Source organism: Mesoplodon densirostris, chromosome 2 (genome assembly GCF_025265405.1).
Source record: "Mesoplodon densirostris isolate mMesDen1 chromosome 2, mMesDen1 primary haplotype, whole genome shotgun sequence".
NCBI classification, from domain to species: domain Eukaryota; kingdom Metazoa; phylum Chordata; class Mammalia; order Artiodactyla; family Ziphiidae; genus Mesoplodon; species Mesoplodon densirostris.
In genome coordinates, this window is record NC_082662.1 from 172,860,764 (window position 1) to 172,872,497 (window position 11,734).

General features: G+C 43.6%; 1 non-coding gene across 1 annotated transcript; it reads right to left on the reverse strand.

Annotated features, from left to right (window-relative positions):
* Positions 1-10,615: 10,615 nt before the first annotated feature.
* On the reverse strand, positions 10,616-10,688 carry TRNAT-UGU (transfer RNA threonine (anticodon UGU)). The gene has a single exon. It is a non-coding gene; the product is annotated as a tRNA-Thr (tRNA).
* Between the last annotated feature and the right edge of the window lie 1,046 nt (positions 10,689-11,734).

The window sequence follows — 11,734 nt, forward strand, 5'->3', positions numbered from 1 at the left end:
CTAATTACATAGCAGTTATATTTATTTACAATTATTTACATAGCATTTACATTGTGTTACGTATCATAAGTAATCTAGAGATGATTTAAAGTATATGGAGAAGACGTAGGTTATATGCTAAGCACCATACCATATTACATAAGGGACTTGAGCATCAGTGGGTTTTGGTATCTGCGAGATCCTGGGACCAGTCCCTGGGAGTTGTATCTAAAACCGTCAGGTTTCTCAGTGTCTCCACCTGATCCTTTCTGGAATTCAGTGACAGTATTTATTCACTTGGTAGACTCTATGATGTTTAACTCTGCTTCTCTGCCCACCTCTCTCAGAGACTAACCAACCTTCAACTCATCAGGCAAAAGCCATACTACAGCCTGCCATTTGTGAGGTTGTTGAAGGTGTGTCCGTATCTGTCCCTGGGAGAGTGATGCAGTGTATCCATCCTGAGAGCTCTGGGCAGTGTGTGGGATTTATCTCAGGATTCTTACCCAAAGCCAGAAAGTCTCCCCATGAATCAGCTTGAAGGTAGACCTGCAGAGGAAGACTTCCCTGTGAGGCTTCTGTTACCATATCCCGGGTGGTGTTCAGAGGACATTTGCTGCTGGTGAGGGCTCAGAAGCCCAGCACAGCACAGCTCCCCTTGGCAACCGGGCTCGGGTTTCGTGTTCTCAGAAGTTCCCAGAAGAGACTCAGTCCCTGAGGCTGTGCCCAGGGGCTCTCCTGGTGGAGTGCAGGGCTGTCAGGGGTGAATTAGGGACTGGCTGTCTCCACTGCTGGGTCTACTCCATGCAGATCTCCTGTGCTTGAGGGATGCAGCAAACCCAGGGTCTTTAAAGCGCTTCCGGTGGCTGAAGGTGCTTGGGTGGGGAGTTGTCTGCTCTTTCTATCAACAGCTTTCCTATGTGAATCCCTTTTTCTTTCCTTTGACAGTTTCCTGATTTGGTTGGGGGATAATTTAGCTTACCTCTAGTGGCATGAGAGGTCAATCATAAAGCAACTGTCAAGGCTGCTCCACACTGAAGACACCCTTTCTCATGCACCTTCCTCTCAGTTGACATGTATGGAATCATTTCTGTGCCCCAGGCACTGTGCTGGGTGCTGTGTGAGAAGGCTGACCTTTGATGTTGACAGAATCCCAGTGAGACAGGGGAACACCCTCCATCTACAGATTAGGTAACTGAGCCTAGCTACCTTCAATCCCTTGCCCAAGGTAGAGCTCGTAAGAGGTGACAGGATAGGAACGCATTCCTCTTTCTGGCTCAGTCATTTCAGCACTACCTATTCACTTCAGTTATAATGACGACTTGAATTGTACAAACGTCAGCAGCAGTGGGTCCAGATTCTGCTCTGCTTACTTCTTCAGCCCGTCTTTGCACTGAATGCACCCTCCCCAGCGTTCGAAGGAGCAGTTGGTTTATTTACATAGGATTTTCCCCTTCCATCTTTTCCTACCGCCTTTCCCTTAGAATCATAGACCCTGGATGCTGGATTTGAATCTCGGCTTTACCACCAACTAGCTAGGAGTGTTCCTAGTCTGCAAAGTCCCTTTTATTTCAGAAGATGCACCCAGGCGACAGCAGTTTGACCATCAGAATACTAGGAGGCAGAGAGGCTGGTATTACTTAAGGGGCCGTGCCATGAGTATCTGAAGAGATTTTCTTTAAAGGGAATCACTTTTGTATGTGCTGAGCGCTGCTCCAAGCGTTTTTTAAAATCTCATTTAAAAACTAATTTTAAAAATTATACATCAATCACTTATGGTGTGCCAAGCACACAGTTCTTATTTAATCTTCCCCGTCTCCCTGTGAGGATGGGTGATATTACTTTTTCTATTTTATAGAAGCGAACATCGAAACACAGCAAGGTTCACTTGCCCATGGTCCCCAGGATTTGTACCCTATTCTCTCTGTTGCCAAGCCCATGCTCCAACCCCCTCACTACACTGTCCCCGAAGTGCCTCACTACAGTGTCCCTGCGATGTCCATGTCCTTTCTTCTCTCTGAGCTCATGGCAGATTTCCTGTTACATCTCTCCCATTCCTATGGATAAGGGAGGGCTGAACCCAGCTCTTGCACATGCATGCCTTCTGGTGACCGGGATTTCGTGGTTCCATCTTCAGAGTCTTGTATCCTCACTTTTTCTCTCTGTTTTTAGGCAAGCACCTCCAGGCAAGTGCAAGTACAAGCCAGTGCAGGTGAAAACCAAGAGTAAGCGGGTCCAGCTCAGGCCACTTGCTAGTGAGTCCCTCTCTGTCTTTGGGCTCAGGCCTTGGCATCAAGGTGCCGGCACAGTGCCCTCTGCAAACAGCTGCAATCCCGGGGTGGCAGATCTTATTTTCTCACCTAAGGCTTATCCTCTGGCTGAGGACTAGGACCTGTGGCTCAGTCTGTACGTCTCCTCTGTGTACCAGGGTGAGAGGGGGCAGCACCTGCTTCTGCTGTGACCTGCTGCCATTCATTCATTCATTCATTTGTTCATTCAAGTATTCATTCATTCATTTAGTACGTACTTTGTGGCAGTCCCTGTGCCCATCCCTGAGGATACAGCAGTGAACGTGACCTGTAGGAGTTTAGAATCAAAGGAGAGGAGGGCATGTAGTGCGGGCAAATGAAGAAATAAATATAGCATTGAGGTTCTGGCTAGAAGCATGTCCAGGGGACTGAGAGGGCCCTCAGAGTGAGAACCTCTTCCTCCCGGTAGGGTAGTCAGGAAAGACTTGCAGGGGAGGGACACTATCTTAAGGGAACTATTCTAGAGCCATGCATCTCTGGAGTGATCCCATTACAAAAGTAATCTGGGCTTCCCTGGTGGCGCAGTGGTTGAGAGTCCGCCTGCTGATGCGGGAGACACAGGTTCGTGCCCCGGTCCGGGAAGATCCCACATGCCGCAGAGCGGCTGGGCCCGTGAGCCATGGCCGCTGAGCCTGCGCGTCCGGAGCCTGTGCTCCGCAACGGGAGAGGCCACAACAGTGAGAGGCCCACGTACCGCAAAAAAAAAAAAAAAAGTAATCTATTTAGATCAAGGCCAGGGAATTAAACATATTAATTTTAAAAGAATTTATGTTCAAGAACCCTCAAGTAGGCATAGGATTCCTGGGCGGCACTTCCCTTCGAACTACTTTCCAGACCTAATATTTCTCCTAAATAAACGCTTGTTTCCCAGAAACGGTCTTGGACTTGCTAAGGGAGCAGTCTGAGGAAGCTGCTAGAAAACTGTCCAATGCAACTTTAGCTTCCAGTCCAGACGGGGCCTCATCTCAGAAAGGCTCCTCCAAGAAGCTGGCTTCTCCCACAAGCAGTGGGAAGACGTATCCAAGGTCTGGTGCAAAGCAGAGAGCCAGAGCGTGGTCCCCAGGCCCCCAGGGGAAGAGGAGGAAGAGCCCGAGACGCCCCCGAAGAGAGGCAGCCAGTCGGCACAGTGCAGGCGAGCTGGCAGAAGTGTCCCTCTGCCTCTGTGGTCACGGTGGCTGGTCAGGGGACGAGTGCCCAGAGAACCACCTTGCCACGTGGAAGCTGCTACTGCTGAAGGTGACCTTAGACGCATGGGAAGCCGGGGGTGGAGGTGGGAACCGGCGGAGAGAGCTTGATTTAGGCGGCACGGTTGTCCTGTCCACGGGAATTTTTCCATCTAAATGGATGCTCCTTGTCCGCTTCTGCGGGGATCCCAAACCCCATGTTGCCAGGGCACCTGGCTACTCATGTGCACTAGTCTGTAAACCTAAACCTGCTTGGAATTCCACTATGTGTTTATGTTTTGCTTTGTAAATGCCTGTGACCTAAGATAGTAAATCAACACTTGCTCAAATGGACAAGCTCCTTTGAACTCATGTTTGTCTGGCGTTAAGAAATGTGACGTGCCTCACCAGTTTGCCTAAGAACGGTATCACTCCCATGCCTCATCCCAGCTCAAAGAGGAGGATTCTAGAAACAGGTTTCCAAGGGGAGCCCCTCTAAAATGGTCATCTCCTTTGCCCCCTTTAAAGATCAGGGTCTGAATAAGGTCAGGTCCTGTGCTGTACCTCCATTATTTTGCCCTGGCAAACAGCATAATAAACGTGACTACGTTTTGCATACCTAGTGTGTGCTAAGTTTATATATGATATTATCTGAAACCTCAAAACCTTGCTTCTTATGTGTTGCCATATAACTTATGTTGAAGGTGAGGAAAGTGAGGCTTGGTGAGGTTAAGCCATGTGCCCTAGACCACAGCAGCCAGGGAGCAGGGAATTGTTCAGCTGGACTTGAGCCAATGCCCCTGTCAACCTCCCGTGAACTTGCCTCCCTGGAGGGGCCTCCATGAGGGTTGCTGGCTTTTAACCAGGTGTTTGAGGAATGAAAGGGCTAAGAGAGGAAATGACCCCTGTCTTCAAGGAGTCCTCCAAATTGTGCAAAGCATCCAGAACGATATAGGCAATTTGACTTAAGCAGAACAAAAACAAAAATACCCAGGTTGTTAAGGACTTTTAGAGGTCACGTGATCCTTGCTTTAGATGAGGTTGGACATATCCTGGACAGGTTATTTTAGACTTCCAAAGAAGTAGATTCCATTTTTTTCTTTAGCAAACTCCATTGGTAGGGTAACCTAACCTAATATAAATACACCAAGCCTCTCTGATTCTCTTCCTCTTGTTTTGTCTTTATTGAAGATGCAAAACACTGGTCATCACTTTCTGAAGATCATTTTTAGATCATCTCTTAGCTACCTTCCTTTGCCCTGTCTCATGGTTTTGCTTTTCTTTACTTTTGCCTACTTTTGTAGCTCTTATGAACACTCTAGTTGACTGAAAAAAATTGCACACTCTAACAGTTGAGAATTATACTTTATTTGGCAGACTTACTGAGGACTGTAGCACAGGATAGCAGCCTCTCAGGTAGCTCTGAGGGACTGTTTCCAAAGAGGTAAGGGAGGGGCCAGGATATATGGGAGTTTTTGCTGAAAACAAACAGACAAACAAACAAACAAACAACATGTGGTTGAACATCAAAAGATTAATGCTAATCACAAAAAAGAGACATTTCAAGTTAAAGATCTGAGTGCTTTTCTATGTATGGGAAGATGCAAGAGTCTGGGCTCACTGAAATTATCCCTCAGGTATGCATCTTAACTCTCTAGAGCCAGTCTCCTGTTTTTCTCCATCCTGAATTCTCCTCAGGGTGCACTGTCAGGGGAGGCTCCAGTGGCTGATGGCTTGATAGCCACAACATCCTTTGTTTACTGAAATGGCAGGTGACGTTCTTTGTACACACTCTCCAGAATAGAAATGAACTTCAGGGTCTGACCAACCCTGATATTTTACACTTTTAGCTTCTCAGATGAAGATATCAACATAAAGATGGGAGGGCTTACACCCTGCATCATTTTGTTGAAAGATGGCTGAAAATCCTGGTGCAGTTCAGGGAGACTGGATCTAACCTCTGGAAAGAATATATGAGCTCACTCTGTCTCATTTTTTCCCTGTACAATCTTTCTTCAAAGACGTGTGGCAAAAATAGGGTCTGGCCCTATTTGATGAATATAAATGCAGAAATCCTCAACAAAATATTAGCAAACTGAATCCAGCAATACATAAGAAGGATTGTACAACATGATCAAGTTGGATTCATTCCAGAGTTGTAAGGATCGTTCAACATATGGAAATCAATCAATGTGATATACCACATTAACAAAAGAAAAGACAAAAACCATATGATTTTCTCAATAGGTACAGAAAAAGCATTTGATAAGATTCAACATCCATTCATGATAAAGACTCTCACCAAAGTGGGTATAGAGGGAACATATCTCAACAAAAGCCATGTATGACAAACCCACAGCCAACATGATACTCAATGGTGAAAAGCTGAAAGCCTTCCTGCTAAATTCAGGAACATGACAAGGATGCCCACTCTCACAACTTCTATTTAACATAGTATTGGAAGTTCTAGCCACAGCAATCAGACAAGAAAAACAAATAAAAGTTATCCAAATTGGAAGGGAAGAGGTAAAATTGTCATTATTTGCAGATGATATGGTCCTTTATATACAGAACCCTAAAGACTCCACACAAAAACTATTAGAACTAATAAATGAATTCAGCAAGGTAGCAGGATACAAGATTAATTCACAGAAATCTGTTGTATTTTACACTAACAATGAAATATCAGAAAGAGAAAGTAAAAAAAACCCAAACTGTTTAAAATTGTGTTAAAAAAAAACCTAGGAATAAACTCAACCAAGGAGGTGAAAGACCTATATGTTGAAAACTTTAAAACATTGGTAAAGAAAATTGAAGATGATTCAAGAAATGGAAAGATATCCCATGCTTTTGAATTGGAAGAATTAATATTGTTAAAATGGCCATACTACCCAAAGCAATTTACAGATTTAATGTGATCACTATCGAAATAACCATGACATTTTTCTCAGAACTAGAACAAATAATCCTAAAATTTATATGGAACCACAAAAGGCCCAGAATTACCAAAGCAATCCTGAGGAAAAAGAACAAAGGGGAGGTATAACCCTCCCAAACATCAGACAATACTACAAAGCTACAGTAATCAAAACAGTGTGGTATTGGCACAAATCAGACATATAGATTGATGGAATGGAATAGAAAGCCCAGAAATAAATTTACTTACCTATGGTCAATTAATCTATGACAAAGGAGGCAAGAATACACAATGGAGAAAAGACTGTCTCTTCAGCAATTGTTGGGAAAGCTGGACAGCTCTATGTAAATCAATGAAATTAGAACACACCCTCACATCATATACAAAAATAAACTTGAAATAGTTCAAAGACCTAAATATAAGACATGACGCCATAAAACTGCTAGAAGAGAACATAGGCAAAACATTCTCTGACATAAGTCACGGCAATATTTTCTTAGCTCAGTTTCCCCAGGCAAAAGCATTGAAAGCAAAAATTAAAAAATGGGACCTAATCAAACTTAAAAGCTTTTGCACAGCAAAGGAAACAAACCATCAACAAAACTAAAAGACAACTTATGAAATGGGAGAAAATATTTGCAAATGATGCGACTGACAAGGGGGTAATATCCAGAATATACAAACAGTTCACACAACTCAATATCAAAAAAACAAACAATCCAATCAAAAAATGGGAAGAAGACCTAAACAGACATTTCTCCAAAGAAGACATACAGATGGCCGACAGGCATATGAAAAGATGCTCAACATTGCTAATTATTAGAGAACTGCAAATCAAAACTACAATGCGGAATCACCTCACACTGGTTATTAAAAAGTCTACAATTATAAATGCTGGAGAGGATGTGGAGAAAAGGGAACCTTCTTACACTGTTGGTGGGAATGTAAATTGGTGCAACTGCTATGGATAACAGTGTGGAGCTTTCTTAGAAAACTAAAAACAGAGTTATGATATGATCCAGCAATCCCATTCCTGAGCATATACCCAGAAAAGATGAAAACTCTAATTTGGAAAGACACATGCACCCCAATATTCATAGCAGCACTATTTACAATAACCAAGACATGGAAACAACCCAAGTGCCCATCAACAGACGATTGGTTTAAGAAGATGTGATATATATATAATATATATATATAATATATATATAATATATATATATAATATATATATATATATATGTGTATGTATACACAAACATACACACAATGGACTATTAGTCATAAAAAAGAATGAAAGATTGCCATTTGCAGCAATGTGAATGGACCTTGAGAATATTATACTAAGTGAAGTTAGGCAGAGAAAGACAAATATTATATGATATCACTTATACATGGAATCTAAAATAATAATACAAATGAATCTATATATAAAATAGAAACAGATCGCAGACACAGAAAACAAACTTATGGTTACCAAAGGGAAAAGAAGGTGGGGAGGGATACATTAGAGTATGGGATTAACAGATACAAACTACTACACATAAAATAGATAAGCAACAAGGATTTACGTATAACACAGAGGACTATATTCCATATCTTGTAATAACCTATAATGGAAAACAATCTGAAAAAAATGTATACATATAACTGAATCACTTTGCTGTACACCTGAAACTAACACAGTATTGTAAATCAACTATACTTCAATTAAAAAAAAAAAGGCTCTGGCCTGGAAGTGGGTATTTTTTGGTCATGCTTTTATTTAATTTAATGAATTTATTTATTTGGCCATGCTGGGCAGCTTGTGGGATCTTAGTTCCCCTACCAGGATTGAACCTGCACCCTCAGCAGTGAAAGAGCAGAGCCCTAAACACTGGAAAGCGAAAGGTGCTCAGAATTCATGTGTTAAAATAGAGGACCACATCCATCAAATTCAAGGCTTTCTGAACACAGCTTTTCAACAGGAGGATAGCGGGTCTAGAGAAGGGAACTGAACAGGTACCCTGAAATGCTGGGAATCTGGGGGAGACGCAGGGTATTCCTCTCCGGCAAAGTGGCTTTATTTTTTGGAAGATGGCTGGCAATGCCTGTGAACTTTCATGAAGGGGTAGGACTGTGAGAAAACAACCACTAGGTCACAGCCAACATGTATTCAACTTCCTTAGAGCCTGAGGAGTTGAAAGGTTCAGAAAAATGCACACATGCATGTGTTTGTTCTTTATAGAAACTGGCAGGAGGAGGGGGCAGGGCATGAAAGATGAGGACTGGGAATGGCTGGAGGGAGATGGGACTGGATTGCATCTTTTTCTTACTAACTCTGTTACTTGATGACCATGTAAAGCCAGGGTAAGGAGTCTTGGTATTAAGGTATTTGAGGATCTGAAATGGCTTTGCAAAAAGGCATTCAGTGCCAGTGAAGTGATGCCCTTTATGTGATAATTATGTATATTTTTCCTGCACAAATGGGGCCTATTTCCTCAAGGCACTCTGACCACTTGTCTCACAGCACTCCTAGCAGCAGATATCCAGACCATAGAAGGGCAAAATAACCAACAAAGTGTGTTTTTCCAGAGCTAAAATCTTGCAAGCCAAGACAGAAATTCTTACAGTTACATCATTTTCAAAACTCATCCACTTTAAGAAATACATTCTCTTAATGGACTTGAGGACACCGTGGGGCAGGGGGAGGGTAAGACGGGACGAAGTGAGAGAGTGGCATGGACATATATACACTACCAAATGTAAAATAGATAGCTAGTGGGAAGCAGCCGCATAGCACAAGGAGATCAGCCATGTGACCACCTAGAGGGGTGAGATAGGGAGGGTAAGAGGGAGACGCAAGAGAGAGGGGATATGGGGATATATGTATATGTACAGCTGATTCACTTTGTTATAAAGCAGAAACCAACACACCATTGTAAAGCAATTATACTCCAATAAAGGTGTTAAAAAACAAAAACAAAACATTCTCTTGTTCTTTGTGGAGTTTTAGATTACGTTGGGGGGATATGTGATTTCATTTCAACCAATGCCATGCTTACTGCTTGCCAGGCACAGTACTGGCTCTGGGAGACCCAGAGATGAAAGGTTTACCTGGTGTGAGCACAGGTTAAGAATTAACCTTGAACTCAAGGTCACAGGACCTGGCTCCTTGAACCCCCACCATCCAACAGAAATATGAGAGCTGCAAATGGGAGCCACACATGTAATTAAAATTTTTCTAGTAGCCACATTAAAAAAATAGGTAAATTTAATGTATTTATTTTAATTAATCCAATATATTACAGTCTTATCGTTTCAATATGTAATCAATTAAAAATTACTAATGGGACAGTTCACTTTTTTTTTGGTACTAAATTTTCTAAATCCAATGTGTATTTTATTCTTTCAGCACATCTCAATCCGGAATAACCACGTTTCAGGCACTCAGTGGCCACATGTGGCTAGTGGCTACTTTACAGACAATCCTTTATCAAGAAATCCTGGGTGGAGAGAATTCATTTATTCAGAAAAGGCTCTCGTGACCCTACTGTCAAGCGACATTCTGGAATTCAGGGAAAAAACGGAGAAATGAAACCGGTTGCAAAACTTGGCTTCCCAAACAGCCCGAGACTATTTTTATGAATCTCTCCCCCTTCCTCTCGAAGGGGGCAGGACCTTGGAACCAGGCTGGGCTCCGAAGCCAGGGCTGCCACGTGTCATCACAGCGCGGGCCTCAGTCCAGGCCACGCTGGCCATTCTCTGAGCCCCGGGAATAGTATCAGAACGTGCACTTGCCGGCCGGGAACAGGAGAGTGGGAGCCTGGCCACAGCGCCGCCCGCCGGCCGCACGGCGTAACTACAGGCGCAGCACCGCCTTCGCGCGCCCCGCGCGCCCCGCGCGCCCTGCCGGAGGTCGAGTTCCCAACGCCGGCCGCCCCTTTGCCTTTTGAAACTCAGTGCTGGGAGTCTGCAGGGCGTTGAAAACTAGCCGGTGGAGCCTCGCGCCTCCCTTTTGCTGGTGCTTGGGCCGCAGGTCTGGGTAGCGCTGGGTCGCAGAGGACCGCTTTTCTTTTCTTTTTCCTGCTCTTTGTTGCGTTCCAGGATTTTCTCTTCCGGGTCACTTCTAAAGCACAGTAAGGATGCTCATGATTTGCATTTCGGGAGTAACTTTTAATCCCCCCAGAAGTAACGTTTTCAGAAATCACTTTGCATTTTGGTACGTGTTTACACATGATTTTTTTAAAAAAGCACGAATGAATACGAGGCCCCAGCGAGGATCGAACTCGCGACCCCTGGTTTACAAGACCAGTGCTCTAACCACTGAGCTATGGAGCCTGCTTTCTACCTGACTTCCTCTAGTTCAGGGACATTGGAAGCAACATTGCTTTCTGGCAGTCTGAAACTGACCCTGTGCATCCTCTATCAGTGACAACTATAGAGACAACATAGTAAGTAGAAAAAAGCCCAGTCTCAAAATTTTATGATTACAAAATACTAAATCATACTTACGATAAGTTATGCATACAGATAAGTGCTGGAAGGGAAAATGCAAAAATGAAATAGTGTTCCGATGATGTTATGAGTGGTACCTTTACGTCTTAAAAAATTCTCCAATCTAGTGTTTATATGACAAATTGTATCAAGTTTCGCACTTACAGGGAAGTTATAGGGGGGTGTCTTTGGTTCTTATAAATTAAATAAGTTATTGATTATGGATGAATTAATTGATTCAACACATTTATTGAGTAATTACATACTATTAGACATCGGAGTGAATAAGTAAAGCTCTGTCCCTGCTCTTTTTTTAATGATTGGGATCATGAAACGATGCCTTATTTCCTTTTGCTTAATTAACTCTTTACTGAGGGAATGAAATTATACCCGCAGCATGATCCGTCACCGCGCGGAGAGGATGGTGATCACCCGATCGCAGTGGTCTGCAGGCTTCTCTCCCTCACCTTCTTCAGGTGTCTGCTCACATTCCGTTTCTCAACAAGACACCCACCCCCTGCCCCTTTAAAGCTGCACTGACCTCCTTATCCTGCCCTTTTGCCCCATGCTACTTAGCTTTCTTTCCTTCTAGATAATGTGCTTGTTATTATTATTATTATTTATTTTTTTGCGGTACGCGGGCCTCTCACTGTTGTGGCCTCTCCCGTTGCGGAGCCGGACGCGCAGGCTCAGCGGCCATGGCTCACGGGCCCAGCTGCTCCGCGACACGTGGTATCCTCCCGGACCCGGGCACGAATCCGTGTCCCCTGCATCGGCAGGCGTACTCTCAACCACTGCACCACCAGGGAAGCCCTGTGCTTATTATTATGTCTATTATTCTCTCCAGGTTGGAATGTTCCTTCTTTGAGGCCAAGGGTTTTTGTTTTATT